Raw genomic sequence first — 16,099 nt, forward strand, 5'->3', positions numbered from 1 at the left:
ACAAATGAGAAAGTACATTGAAAAAGTCTGATGCCAATGAAATGCGAGGCATTTAAATTATTAGTATTGGTATATTAAGATGCCTATGTTATTTCTGTTACCTTCTTATTAATCTGTACTGTTTCACAACTTGTCCCAAATGGTATCCCCAACTCTCTGGCATTTTGCATTTCATGGGTGAAATGGAAATGCAGATGATATCAGCAGTGATGGAATGAAATGAACTTTTTATACAGCTGAAAAATCACCCTGAGCTACTGAAATATAAGAGCATACATACATCATAGTCAAGTTGTCAAAGGGGGATATTTCACAGCTATGACCTCACAGCCATAAAATATAAGCCGTATAACGTGTAAGGAAACCCAAGACAACTTTTCCAGATTTTCTTTTTTTACTAGTAAGATTACCACATGGAAAATAACTTCAACAAGTTATAATAATCTAATTAAAGGAATACTTAGAATTGCATAGACCTTTTCATTTTCAAGGGTTTGAATATCTTCTGTATTCCTTACGGCGGCACAGCATCATAACATCTGTTATCTCCACATCACATGCCCAACCCTAGTGTCCAGGTAAGGGAGTCAAGTCTTTTCACACCTTTGATGTTTGAGGCTGCATCCAGCCCGCCTTATTCCTCATTGCTAAATGGGCCACAGCAGCAGGTGGGTCCTGGTGAGTTAACTCCCAGCCGACAGCGGAGCTTTGCCAGCAGCTGTCAAAGTCAGTCTGGGGATAGGCTTTAACAAAAACTATCCTTTTGACCTTTCCCCACACAGAACTCACATCCAACTTGAATAATTCATCACGGACTTTTAGGGCAGTTTTGAGAGTTTCTGAGGTTGCTTTAAAAATCTTGTCGTTCCCTTTTATTTAAGTGTCTTTGCTTTTCTTCAGAGTCAGTTTGATGATACTTGTTTTATTTTTTGCATCTTGGTTTTATTATTTATAGTTAAGAAGATTTATGGCAAAATCAACAGTGCTGGAATCATTTGACAATTTAGTTAAATACTCTCCCTGATTATTATTAGTTTTCTACTACTTCTGGATGGACACCCTTCCAAATGGTTTTCTTCCCCATTTGGAAGAGCACAAGCTGACTTAGGTATCCACTAGTGAAGAGGGACAAAGATGAACATTATCTAGAAATTGGTGGACAAGAAATGTCAAAGCTTTAGTAGAGCTTTCAGTGGGCATGTTTTTTCCACCTAAGGTGTCCAAATTAAATGTTTGTAGGTGACATGCTGTTCTTAAGAGTAGATAATCCCCATTCCAAACCCTGTGAACTCTGACAGCTGCATCATGATTTCTGCAAATGTCAGAAGCTCCTATATCCTCGTGGTCACATTTGGCTCCATCTTCCAGTCTTCATTGCATCTGCTTCTCTGCTCTGTCTCAGGGCAGTTGCTTAGTCTTTTGCCTTTGCCACTGGTTCATGGAATATAGCCCTTTTCCATGATTTTCTCAAATACTAACAACAACAACAAAACCCACAAAAGAACGTATTTATGCCAGACTTTACTGAGGGTTTGGGGAACTGGAGGGGGTTTATATTGCAACAGTGCCTGGAATTCCTGGTGTTAAAAGAGCTCTGGTTCTTTTGCTCTCTCTTTATTTCTCAGGAACATCCCCCCTACTCCTGCTCACCAACTTCTGCCATTTTCTTATGCAGAGCAATCGGCTGCCTCCAATTCTTCCCCTGAACAGCACTGGGCCAGGTGCATTTCTCTGCCCATTCAAGGATTTTACTAAAACTTTGATATTTCTTGTACAACAGTTTCTAGATAATGTTCATCTTTGTCCCCATGTTCTCTGGAGAAAGGAGTGAGTATTGATTACAAGGATGGAAGCTCTAATCTCAATCAGGAATGTGACTCTCACATTTCATGAGAATCACACTGAAGACCTACTAGGTATTCTCCCCACAAATTTTGTGTTGCTTTTCAGAATTCCTGTCTCCATCCCTCCTCCTCTGCCACCTTGCTCTTCCATTAGTTTAGTCCCTCATAGATAATAATTTCTTTAAAAATTGCGCCAAAATGTCTTTCCAGATTTCTAGGTGCAAGTTATCTTCAGCAGATACATTGGAGACTGAGTTGGAAACACTAATGTGGAGTAAATCACCCCTCAGTTCCTCAGTCGGGGATCTCATCAGTTGGGTTTCAAAATGATTGATGAAGTTGGAGAGGAAACATGCATTTCTGCTATCTAGCAAAATAATACATAAAAATACATCACTTTTTAATAGATGTAGGGGAGGTGAATTATTCAATCTGGTTAACACATGAAACAGCAAATCTTACATGTAGTCATGAAGTTATTGCTTTTGGAAATGATCTATTGGCCTGCTATTATCACCAAAATGGAAAGGAATAAAGACAAGCTCTGTAAACAGTTGCTGGAGTTTGGGAGGAGAGGAAAGAGGAGGAAATTAAAATGAGGGGAGAAATCTCACCTGTACAAAAAGCCCAGCAGTCCTGTTTAGCATATCTCTAATCATTGCTGACAACAACATCTAGCACTTACTATGTGCTTCACACATATTATCTCATTTAATCTCAAATCAGCCCACAAGGGAGGCTGTGTATTTATCTACCGCTAAGGCACAGAGAGGTTAGGTAGCTTGCCCAGGGTCATTCAGTCAGTAAGGGCAGAGTCTGACTCTGGAGATTGTGCCCTTCACCTTCGCATTATATTGCCCTCCAGGAAAGTCCAGGAAGGGATTTTCTTTCCCCATATAAATGCATGTAAGGATTCCAATGGCTGTAACCATCAGGATATCTTTTTCAGAATGCAAAGCGTCATCTTGCTTACAGAAGATATATGCAGACATACTGTGAAAAGGGTGAAGCATTAGATAACTATTATTGCTGTTAGTGTTGTTACCCCATGCATGTCCTTCTACTGTTAAGAAAACTACTTTCTTTGTCTTGAAACATTTCACTCCTATTAGATATTATTCAGTCTATTTTACAAATGATGAAAGTGAACCTTCCGGAGGCTTTTGGTTAATCAAAACTGCTTTGGAGTAATTCAGACCTCTATTCCCATACTGGCTCCACCATTTCTTAGCTGTGGTACCTTGGGGAAGTCTTGTACTCTTGCTGGGGCTTATTTTTCCATATGTAAAGGAATAATATTAATACCTTCCTACAAGACTTTTGTGAACATTAGATATCATGAATATGAAGCCACTGTCTCAGTGTCAGGCACATAGTGGGCTTGTTCTTTGTGCCCCAAAGCTGCAGTGTTATCTTCTTCCTGTGTTGGAAGGAAAGCAGGATCCCTATTTCCTCTTCCAATCCATTGAACATAACCCTGATTCTTAGGCGTATGGCTATGTGGGACAGCATACTAGAGAGAAATGGTGGCATCTCTGAGACAACCGCTGAAAATAAGTTCCTAAGAAAACCCACATCAAATGGAAGCCCCAAAGCCATCACATGTCTTATGGCAGCCCCGGATCCTAAGATACCAGCAACAACAGCATCTTGCCTTCAAAGAGCACATTTTCTTTCGCAAAGCATTTTCCAACACAGCATCTCATTTTATGGTCAAAGCAAATCTGTGCACGTCAGGCAGGTGACAGTATGCCCACCCGATGAAGACAAAAAAGGGGTAAGAATAAGTGGAATTCTATCCACAGTGCTGAAGGCCTTGGTAAATACTGCTAAGTCATCCTGTAGGTTGAAAATTGGCACAGCTATCATAAAATAGCTCAGAGTTGAAAATGAGATTGAGGAACTAGATGTTCCATTCAGCAGATAAGCCACCAAATGGATGATTTAAATGCAAACATGAATATACCAAGTGTACATGCTGGCTATTTTTATGAATTCAATATTCAACAAATGTTTTTTGAAATTGTGAAGTCAATTCAAAAATATTTATTGGACATCTCCTTTGTGAAAGACACTTTCGGTGCCTGGGACACAATACCTTCCATGGGCTCCCTGTCACATGGGGGCTGCCCACAGGATGGTCAAGGCTGTGCGATCATTATCATCCAGGAGGGAGTGGCCAGAGCTGCCTGAGGGGTTCAGGGAAAGCCTCCCTCAGAAACTGACCCATGAAATAGACCTTGAGGGAAAGGAGAGGGGTCAGAAACTGGCCCTGGCTCTTCCAGGGTCACCTATGCCTGTCCTGTGTGCTGCCACCTTCTAACATCCATCAACTTAATGAGCAGTGGGGCTCTCCATCACTTGTCCCCATATGTCCCAAACAAGAGAAAGAACCATTAGATCCCTGTCATTGTGTGCCAATGCCTAGGGCACCCCTCATTCCTCTGGACCTGGGTTCCTGCTCCTCCTTCTGCCAAGAATGTTCTTTCCTACCCATATCCATTCTTTCAAGTGGCCTCTGACTTCCCATTCCTTACAAGCCAAGCCGAAAGGTGAGCCATGAGGTGGCTCATTTGGTGACTTTTTCGTGCATTGATCATCCAGTGCAGGCTTCGCTGCTGCCTCCTATTTCCACGTGGTGATGTGGAGTCTGGGCCTTAGTTACAGCACTTCTCACATGGCCCCCTCCACAAGAACACAGACTCCCTGGGGTCAGGGTTATATTCATGCCTATTTCCACAGTGCCCAGGACAGTGCTGGCACAGAGCAAGTACTCAACAGAAGCCCATGAAAAGCAGAAATTATTACTAATACTGGTATTGAGATTTCCTGCCTGCTCTGAACACAGGCAGCCTCAGCATATTGATTGGGAGATGATTTTCACTGGCCTAGGGGCCTGTTGCCACGCTTGGACCCCTGTGCAAATTTAAAAACTAGGATAATTTGTTTAACAGGTCTTTCTATGAACCTTTTTATCCCCCTTCTTTGGCTTTCTAGAAGAAGCTAAGGTTCAACAATATGGTTTCACCTGCCCAATGTCACTTTGCACAAGCTCAGCCAGGTACTTGAGGTACTCACTAACTCCCAGGGAGTTGTAGCCGACCAGGGGTTGCCACCTGACCCTGCCTGCCTCAGAGGTCTTCCTTCTAAAGGCTTGCTGCCCCCTGTTGTAAAGTGTAGGTGCACGTTTTCTGACTGCACTGTCTAGCACTTGAAATGTGTGTAGTCCAAATGAACTGCAAGTGTAAAATACACACCAGATTTTGAAAACTTAGTATATAAAACGAGTGTAAAATAGCTCTTTGGTATTTTTATATTTTTATACATTAAATGACAATGTTCTGGATGTATTCGATTAAATAAAATACATTATTAAAGTTTGCTTCACCTTTTTTGCTTTTTTGATGTGAATCCTAGAAAATTTAATATGGCAAATGTGACTCACATCCTATTTTATTGGAACAATGCTGCTTTACAGTATTCAACGTAAGCAGGTTTATTCTTACTTTTAGAAGCAACAAACATATTCTCCAAAATATGATCGTATCTAATTTTAGAGGATAAAAGGCTATAAGTTAGAAAATAATCATAATGATGATATTAATAATAACAACAGCCAACACTTACTGAGAGCTTCTTGGCACCTCTCATTGCATCAAACACTGTGTGTATGAACATGTTTAACATTCATGGCAGCCTATGGAATGAGTACTGCAGTTATCCCCATTATACAGACAAAGAAACGGACATACAGGCAGAAATGATAAGTTACCGCACAGGGTGTGGAAGAACTAAGATTCAAACCAACGTCGTCATTTGGCTCCATAGTCCAGATCCTTAACTCCCCTGGTGGTGTTCTTTCTGGGACTCACCCTGTGGCTCACATGGCTCTGAAAACATAGCTGGTGACAGAGACTCTCACTCTGAAGGAGGATTTGTCTTGTGTGACATCATTCTGGCTGGCCCACAAAGCTTTTCTGGCTCACAGATGAGAAAAGTCAATGTTCACTGTTAATATCATTGACGTCAGGGCCAACTATAACAGCTTCCAACAGGTCAGAGAAGGAGCCAGGCATTTACCCAGGTCCAGTTCCCACCTATCACTCAGGAAAGAGGGGAGGAGAGAAAAATGGAGAGGAGAAAGGGGATATTTCTCCAACCAGGTTGTTGGAAAAACTTAGATAATGCATGTGAAGGAAGGCCCTGAGCATGGTGCCTGAAATAAATTAAGGGTTTAATGAATATCTGTTCTTTTCCTCCCTGTTTTCCTCACTAAAATCTAAAGTTTAGGATCAGCTATTAACTTTGTTAAACATTGCATGACTCAAATGCGTCCATTCTCAAATGCAAACAGACCATTTAGGCATGTGCTAAAAATTTAGCCAAATGTCTACAAAATCAGGTAAGGAGCCATGCACTCTGACTCTCTTAGAATTTCCATGCCTTTTCTCAAATACATTATTGCTGTGAGAAATGCCATCATCTTCACAGTTTGTCACATTAAAAATTATTTTTATGTTTTTCTCCCCTAATTTCTACCTCCTATTTTTTTCTGGAGTAATTTAAAGAACATCTCAGACATATATAATTTCACTTATAAATAGTTCACTGTGTATTGCTAACAGATAAGAAGTTAAAAAAATAACCACAGTACCATTATCCCACCTAGAAAATTAATAACAATTCCTTACTATAATCAATTATAATACTCATTTTCCAGTTTTCTCAATTGTCTTAAAAAATGTCTTCTTTGGCTGGGTATGGTGGCTCCTGCCTATAATCCCAGTGCTTTGGGAGGCCTGAGGCATGAAGCTTGTTTGAGGCCCGGAGTTAGAGGCCAGCCTGGGCAACATAGTGAGATCCTATCTCTAAAAAAAAAAAGGAAAATCAGCCAGGTGTGGTGGCACATGCCTGTAGTGCCATCAGGGAGCTACTCAGGGGACTGAGGGAGGAGATTCCTTGAGCCCAGGAGTTTGAGGCTGCAGTGAGCTAATGGCACCACTGCATTCCAGCCTGGGCAACAGCGCGAGACCCTGTCTCTGAAACAAACAAATAAATAAATACACGTCTTCTTAGAGTTGGTTTGCTTGAATCATGTTTCTTGTTTTAAAGTTTCATTTCTCTTCTCCTTTCTCTCTCTCCCTTCTGTCTTCTAGAAATATTTACCGTATCTTTCAAAGATACATATGGGAGCTGGGTGCAGTGGCTCATGCCTATAATCCCAGCACGTTGGGAGGCTGAGGCAGGAAGATCGCTTGAGCTCAGGAGTTTGAGACCAGCCTGAGCGACGTAGTGAAACCTCATCTCTACTGAAAACCAAATAAATTAGCTAGATGTGATGGTGCCTGCTTGTAGTCCTAGCTACTTGGGAGATGGAGGCAGGAGGATTGCTTGAGCCTAAGAGCTCAAGACTGCCGTGAGCTATGATCACACCACTGCACTCCAGCCCGGGTGACAGAGGGAGACCCTGTCTTTAAAAAAATACATATGGCATGGTAAAACGAGTTAATTCCAAAATAAATGAGAAAATATGGCAAAAGGTAAGTACAAGAAGAAAACACAGATGGAGCCAAGATTGTGGTGAGGACACAAAGGCCAGCTATAAAATTGCATGTCCCTTTTCCCTAGAAGTCATGCATTTCCTTCTGAGCTTCCTAGCAGGAACTACAAAGAGGGCCCATGTGCACCTGTGGGACTCAGAGTTGATAACACGCCATAAAACTGCTCAGGAGCAGCACAACCTGAGAGATATTTTCCCGTGGATCCTGACAAAGGAAACACTGAGTAATTGACCATACCATGTTCTCCATGGTAGCCTTGAACTCTAAGAAAATAAGTTTCATAAGGACATTTAAAAAAATCATTCTGAGTATTTTAATGTTACTTCTGTTAATCAAGTATGATTAACATGAATATTTCTTAGCATGAATATTTCTTAGAGTTCAGTCATGAATCCATGCCATTTCCTGTAGCAGCTGTTGGCTGATCTTACCTAGAGAAGCTCTCCAGCTCACCCAGTCCAGTCGGACTCTCCTGAATCACCCTGCCATGCTGATCCTCCTAAGGGACCACTTTAAGCCCATTGCTCCCTTGCTCAAGGATCTTCAATAGCTCCCTATTGACTACTCTAGGGTCAAGTGCAAGTTTCTCTGCTGCAGTGATGCCTTTCACCTCATAAAGAAAGTTTTGTTCAAGAGTAACAAAAGCTTCAGAGAGACAGAAGAAAATAAGATCTTAGAAATGCCTGTGTATTTAGTGACTAGAAGATTATGGAGTAATCTTCAAGAGAGGAGTTTCTAAAAATGAGTGGGGGAAAACTAGACTTAAATTTAGTGCCATTCTATTTAGTACTTGAATGCTCTTTGCTTGTTTTATGTGGGCTTTAGTTTTGTGATTCCACTGCCTGGGTTCCAGTCTTCGGCATGCTATTATTACAACTTTGGACAAATTACCTAAGCTTACTGTGCCTCAGTTTCTTCATCTGTAAAATGGGGATAATGTAATAGAACCTCTCTAGGAGGCACTGTTGAGGAGACTGAGTGAGGCACACATAGGAAGTGCTCTGTAAGAGTTAGCTGTGCATCCTCCCGGCGTGAGGTCATTGCCTCTTTGCAACAAGCACAGCAATTCTTCATATTGACTAAAGCCTGAGTCTCTTTTATTTTCAAAATATATTCTCCCACCACTTCTCAATATTATCTCTGAAAAGAATATTTTAAAAGAGTAATGCACAAGAAACAGTTGTTCACTTTAGTTCTTTCATCTTAAAAACTATAGGAACAATAGGCCAAGAGAGAATTACAACTCAATTTAACAAAAATCTTGTAATAACACATACACAATTATAAACTTTAAAAGGTTTGGGGGCTCATTGACTCTTCTGAGGCATCCTTTGTTCAGTGATACTGAACAATGAGGAACTTTTTCTGAAGTGGCCGCCTGGCTTGTTTTGAGGTGAAGTAAGAAGGTGTGATGAAGATCCCAGCTCACACCAGCAGATGACTGCTCCTGCTTCAGGGCTCTCTGATACTGTCTCAGCTACGGAGATGGCACTTTTTGGACCACACCAAAGATTTCTCAAACTTTATTGTCTAAAACTCCATTTGCATTCAGCCAAGACCCATGTTTCCATGAGATCATCTCTCATTAGATCACATTATTTATGAAATCCACTTTTAGAAGAAATGGATCCAGAAGCATTTCTTGGCCACATCAGGGTCTTCAGTCGAGTGGCAGAGTCAAGACATCTGGCCTCACTCTTCCCTGTGAAACTGGCTGAAAACAACTAAAATACCTTTTGAAAATGAGAAATGAAAATATACATCAAACTTGAAAATAGCCCAGCTCCTGGTAAGTGCAGTCGGGTCAAACTTGGTTAAGGGAGGCGGCTGGAAGCAGATCCGTGCCTCTGCAGAGCTCAGGTAACATGGAGCCTGCCGGAAGTAGGCCTGTCATTCAAAGGAGGGAAGCTATTATCCTTGTGGAACAGCCAGGTTTGAGTGGGAAGGTGAGCTTTGGGGACATCCCTGAGCCTTGTGAGAGGATACAGAGCTGAATGAAGAAAGATAAAGACATGCCATCTTTGCTAAAAGGCAGCAGGGATGGGCAGGCAACTGGCCTTGCAGTTGAAGAAAAGTAAAATGCTGAATCCTTCTTTGTTTATCATCATGGCTGGCCAACTCTACTTCCTGCTGAGATGGGGAAAGAAACCACAGGATAGAGAGAAAGCCAAACTGATGGTTGACCCAGCTCACTTCCCTGCCCTCTCTGCCATAAAATATATCTCACCCATAAAGAACAGTCCACATAAAACAATGAGTAATCTCATAAAAAAGATGAGTAATAATACAAAAGAAGTTTGCATGGGACATACTGAAAATATATTGCAAGAAAAATAAATGAGAAACATGACAAAAGGCAGACTAACATTCCAGAGAATTATGCCATAATATAGATAAAAATTGTAGAGAAACATTTTTTCCATTAAGAAGGTATAAAAATGGCTTTTCTGAAGCAATAATTCAAAGAAGGGCTATGTTGGCTCAAGTAAAAGGTAATTACAGAAGTGAAAGATAACATTAGAAGAAGAAAAAGAGATACTGCTTAAAATAGGGCAGGGATAAAGAGAATATATTTGAAAATAAGAAGGAAAATAAATAGAAAATAACCAGATATTTAAAATGAATGAGAAAAGGATAGATATTGAAGACAAGAAAAGGAATTGCAGCTCCCTTATGAATGGCATTCCTAGTAGAGGAAACATCACAAATATTCAGAAATAACACATACAATATTTCCTCAAATAAATAAGACCATAGTTTGAAATGAACCCAGCTGTTTCAGAAAAAAAAAATCAACACTGAAACATGGCCTAGTAAAGTTACTGGACTTAGAGTAAAAATCTGAGCTTAAAAAAAATATCAAACAGTTATAAGAGGAAAAATTTGTTTGGTCTCAGACTTTTTTACAGCAATATTAACTGCTAGAAGATGGAGAAAAATGTTGTCATGTCCTCAGAAAATGTGTGGCCCAAGAATTTTCTACCTAGCCAAATTATTGTTTGATATTTCCAAGCATGTAATAACTCCAGGGAAAAATAACTTACGTGTTCTTTCTTTAAAAACAAACAAAACTTGAAGCTGCCAATCAAGCGATCAAGGGAGGAGCCATGGAGTAATGAGAATAAGTACTGGATTTGCAAATAGGTGAAGTAAATGGAGGAATTATGATTACAGAATAGAATATAACATAGAAATAATCATAGAAAAAGGAGCCAAAAATGAGAGGTAGAGAAAAGGAAAGAAGGCAATGTAAACATGAGTTCCTCATCTTTTGTAGTAATGTCTTAGATTTTCAAATCTACTGTTTAAATGAAAAACCAAGGAATAGAAGTGTTAGTGCATTATTCAAAAGTATAAAGGTAAAAGCTAGAAGCATTAATGATAATATAGTAAGCCAAAATTGGTCAGTGTAGGATAAGCAAGATGGAATAAGTGCAAGTGTAGTAATTTTCTCATCTTTCATTATGACAAGTCATCACTTACTATATAAGAAATTTTAAAATACGGTAAAATAGTACATAAAATTACAAAGATAACCACCAAAAGATCCTAGAAAAGACTATAAACCTTTGGAACCATCAGAATAAAAACACACAATAAAGAAAACAAATACCATATGGGAAAATAATTGTGTGTATTTGTGTCTTTAATTTGTTTGTGTGTGTCTTTAATTTATGTGTGTATAACATTATAAAGGAAAAGTATAACTAAACATAATCCGTATGATTAAATATTTCTCCTATATCCAGAAATGTAAATTTATTGAAAGAAAAAAATTCTAAGCTTGTATTGCCAAACACAATCCAAATATATGCTATTCCCTGGCACACATGGCTAAAAGCATGCCAGGAAAATGCAGCAAAAAGAAGTAGTTCTCCTGATATTCATATTAGTTGCTATGCTTGAATGCTTGTGTCTCCACAGAATGCATGTTTAAACCGAACCTCCAAGGTGAGGGTATTAAGAGGTGGAGCCTTTAGGAGGTGATTAGGTCATGAGGGATCCACCCGCATGAATGGAACTAATGTGCTTATATAAGTGACTTGTAGGAGCTTTTTGTCCTCTGCCACCTGAGGATACATAGAAGTTGCCATCTATGAGGAACAGGCCCTCAGTAGACACCAAATCCACTGACGCTTTGATCTTGGCCTTCTCAGGCTCCAGGACTGGGCAGAATACATTTCTGTTGTTTATAAATTACCCAGTCTAAGGTATTTTGTTATAGTAGCTGGAACAGATTGGGACATTAGTTCAAGGTGAGTTAAAGACAAAGTATTAAAGAGAAAGAAGGATATTTTTATAATAAAAAGGATATAATACATAATAAAACTAATTTTCATGAATCTTTATGTGTCAAATATCAAAGCTAAAGTTATTGGAAATATAAAGAAGACTAAGGAGGAACTTGCTGGTTGGAATGTCTTTAATTCACTTCTCTCATCCCATGATATTAAGAAAAAAAAAAGTAAGAATAAACTAACCCTAAATAACATCATTAATAAGATAGATCTACCTGAAACACACACACACACACACACACACACACAATCTATTTTTTCTAATTATGTCACTAAAGTGAAGAAAACATCTTCTTTTTAAACTATGCAACATTTAAAAACGGCAACAAAAGAATCCTCAATAGCTCTCCCAAGTTGAAAAGATGCCAAACATATTCTCTGAGCCTGATGAAAAAAAGAAAACCTGTAAGTTAATGACAAAAATAGACCAAAAAAAGAAAAAAGAAAAAAAAAGCTCTACACTCAGAAATTAGAAAGCCAAACACAAAGAGCGTAATGTCCTGTGGAAAAAGCATGGAAGGAAGGTGTTATTCATCTCATGCCAGTGAGTTTTCACATCTGTTGCCGGGCTCTCTACTTTATTTTCTAAGATTCCCTCAGCCCGAAATTCATTTCTTCAGCATGCTATATCTAAACTGGGAATTTCCTAATACACATGTACAACTCCTCTACTGTGTTCATCTCAATTCTTTATATATATAGATATGTAAAATTTATTTGGGATTGAATTCCATTTGCCATGTAGTATAAGAGAATAAGCTATTTTAAAATTCTTTATTTGAATTTATGTATTGGTTTATTGGAAGCCACACATTCATGTACTACAGGGAGCCGATAGGAGCAGGCTGACTGAGAGGTAGACAAGGTAAGGCTATCGTCATCAAGGTGGTCCTGCCATTGTACTGTCTTTGGAACCTGAGGACAAAGCTCCTAGGCTAGCCTGCCACCATTCTTGTTTGTACTTGGCTTGCCTTGGTGGTGTGCTGATGAAATTTCTGCTCTGCTTTCCATGCCCTATAACTGCAAGGACATTCTTTTCACCTCTAAGGTGCATTCTGCTTTGCCCATTCCTGTGATGCGGAGGCCTTGGGTGCTTTGAAAATACATAACAGCTCACTCCCACATTTGGGCTGGATACATAGCAGCTGGCCCACACCACAGCCCCCCGAGAGGAGCCAGGTGTGATGAGTCTGTGTTTTTCTGATTTACTCGAGGCCTTGCCCACTCACTCCCTGGAAGGGGTTCTTGTAAATTGTGGGCAGAGCTAAAGTCTACGACCCAGAAACATTGCTGAGATAATTTTCTCCAGGGACTGTCATCTAACATTTAATAATTATCCTCTCTCCTCCTGCAGCCTGGTTTGTGCATGTACTACTCAGTTTTTATATTATATTAGTATCTTTCACCTTCATTTATATGTAAATAGTTGTTTAAAACATAACATTTGATTGAGAAAAAAGTCAGCACATGGCCATTGAAAACCACCTTGTTTCTGTATAATGTGGTTGATCCTGATTTCTTTGTCAAAAAAACACATCCTCTGACACAATTTACTGTGTTCACTACAATATTCAAAACAGGTATCAATATTTTGGGGAAGTTCTTTGCTACAGAAGCATCCTGGTAGAATATCATGTGTGATGATGATAAGAGGGTCTACTTTCTTATAAAGCCATTGATCTTGAACTTAGTGTATCAGGGGCAGTATCAGTGCAAATTGATTCACATATGTCAAGCATTAACTTACACTTCCAAAAAAAAAAGCAGTCAGTACAGGACTGAACTCATCAGTTCCTTTGTAGTTGTTTGCGATGGTTCACAGAATAAGAATTCTTTGATCTATTTCTCCTTTAAGTACATCATAAACGTGGGATGATCACCATAGCCATCAACCTCAGATGATTCCGCTGAATGCCCACATTGAGAGGGCTGGTGTGGATCACGTCATTTTCTCAATAATTTACTGAAGGTTCTTTTATGAATCTCCCAATGTTATTTTTTGAGAATCCCTTTCAATGCATGAGTTTTCACTAATTTTTCAACTATTAGAAGAGACTTCTTTCCCTTGCCACGCAAGACAAAGAAACTTACAACAAACATGGACATCTCAGGTGTCAAACCCAAACATTTCAAGGCATTTCTAGAAACAGTCTTATGTCCAGCTGCATAGCCTTTGTAGTTGAAGGTTGGACAGCTTTGATGGTTTGAATTTTGAAGTTTGAAAGTAATGAATGGCACAGAACACATTGCAGTCTGTAGCCATTGTACAGCAACTCCTAAAGAATACATTCCTGCTCCCATTTGTGTTTCTTTAACATGGCTTACCCCCAAATATATGAATATTTCCCTGAGATGATGGAGTTTTGCTGTGTGAATGAGCCCTGGCACTGGCCATATTGCCTGTGGGAATTTTGTAATAGCAGCTAAACTTTAATTAGCAGTTTCTTTGTTCCAGGCACTGTGCTAAGAGCTTTGCAAGTGTTTTTGCATATAAGCCCTCACAACAAGCCAGTGTGTATGGATTATTACTACCATCATTTTACAGAAGCAGAAATTGATGCCTAGAAGAGGTTAGAAGATTGGGTTCTTCAAATCTTACTTCCCACTAAAAGGAACCATCTATTCTTGGAGAAATGTCTAACTTCAAGTGTGGAGCAGAAAATGTACATGATGAGCGTATAATACCTTATCTTACAAGATGGCAGTGGAGCTAGTAAAGACTAATAAGCTTAGGATGACCAACTTGTCCCAATTTGTCCAGTACCTTCCCTCTTTTAAAATGGGAAGTCCCATGTCACAGGAACCCCCTCATTCCCAGGCAAACTGAGACAGTGGTCATGTCAAATAATAATAAGCTCATTTCAAAAGGACACAGGAGCCAACTCTTCAATAGGCTCCCATGGGATGAAAATAAATTGAAATACATCAAATGTGTAGACATCCATGAGTTCATGATGATACTAAAAAACAAAACAAATCATGACTAATTGGTCACCGCCGGAGAGAACGAACTCTATTTTGAAAATTGATCATTCTTCTAGCCTTTCCTAAATAAACAGTACTATTGGGTATCCAGAGTGTAGGTGAGGGGAAGTTTTTTGTTTGTTTGTTTGTTTGTTTGAGATGGAGTCTCGCTCTGTCGCCCAGGCTGGAGTGCAGTGGCGCGATCTCAGCTCACTGCAAGCTCTGCCTCCTGGGTTCACGCCATTCTCCTGCCTCAGCCTCCCGAGTAGCTGGGACTACAGGCGCCCGCCACCACACCCCACTAATTTTTTGTATTTTTAGTAGAGACAGAGGAAGTTTGTTTTTATATATTCCAGCTAAAACATGAAGAAGGAATACAAAATTAGAATATCACCATTTTGTAGCCCCTAATGAATGTGAACATTGAACATAAACAGCTGCTAATTTCACCAAGAGAGACAAATGAATGTGCATTACCTGTTGGAAGAACTAATGTCATGTAATTTATGAAGAATTCTGGTCCAAGAAAGCCCCCCCTAAAAAGCAAAAAACCACCCTGAATCTGCATCTGGTTAACTTTTGATCCAAATACAAGAAACCCAAAAGACAGAGGAACATATTAAACACCCAGGAATGCAATCAGCAAAATAGAGTCTGCAGAAAGCTCTATAGGATGAATTATTTCTTCAGCCAATAATTGCATAGAAAAAAGATGAAAGTAGAATGTACGGATTAAAAGAGACAAGATATATCAACCAATTGCAGTTTGTGAACATTATTTGCAAAATGATTCAAACAAACGATAAAAAATCGGAAATTTATGATAATTGTAAGTTTAAACACTGATTGTATATTTTATGATGTTAAACAATTATTTTAATTTTTTAAGTGTGATAATGGTACTGTAGTTTCATTCGTTTGAAGAGAATCCTTGTGTTTTAAAGATATATACTGAAATTTTATGAGTAAAATGATATATTGCACTTCAAAATAAATATGGGATGTGCTTCAAAATAGTATATGGTGGAGGTTGGGAAGTGGGTTAAAATAAGTAAAACAAGATTGGCTGAGTTAATAATTGTTGAAGTTGGGTGATAGGTACATGGAAACCCTGTACTATTGTGACTATTCATGTTCATTAAAAAAATTCTTCATAGTAAAAGAGAGAGAGAATTAGACTAAGTTTTAAATGTCACATTGCTAGAAAATGGCTGAGTCAGGATTTAAACAAAGACAATTTTAGTCTATAATTGATATTCTAGATTTTCTATACTACCTCAAAAAAAATATTGAAATGTGGGTATTAAACACTGACAGAAGAGCTGAACAAAAGCAACTTCCCACTTCTCACCTCTCCAGTGCTAGTTATTTCAGAGTCCAAGATGGCAGATACAGTGAATTGACTTTTAGAAAACTGAGTTTGCTCTGCAGG

Source organism: Pan paniscus, chromosome 14, assembly GCF_029289425.2.
Source record: "Pan paniscus chromosome 14, NHGRI_mPanPan1-v2.0_pri, whole genome shotgun sequence".
NCBI lineage: Eukaryota > Metazoa > Chordata > Mammalia > Primates > Hominidae > Pan > Pan paniscus.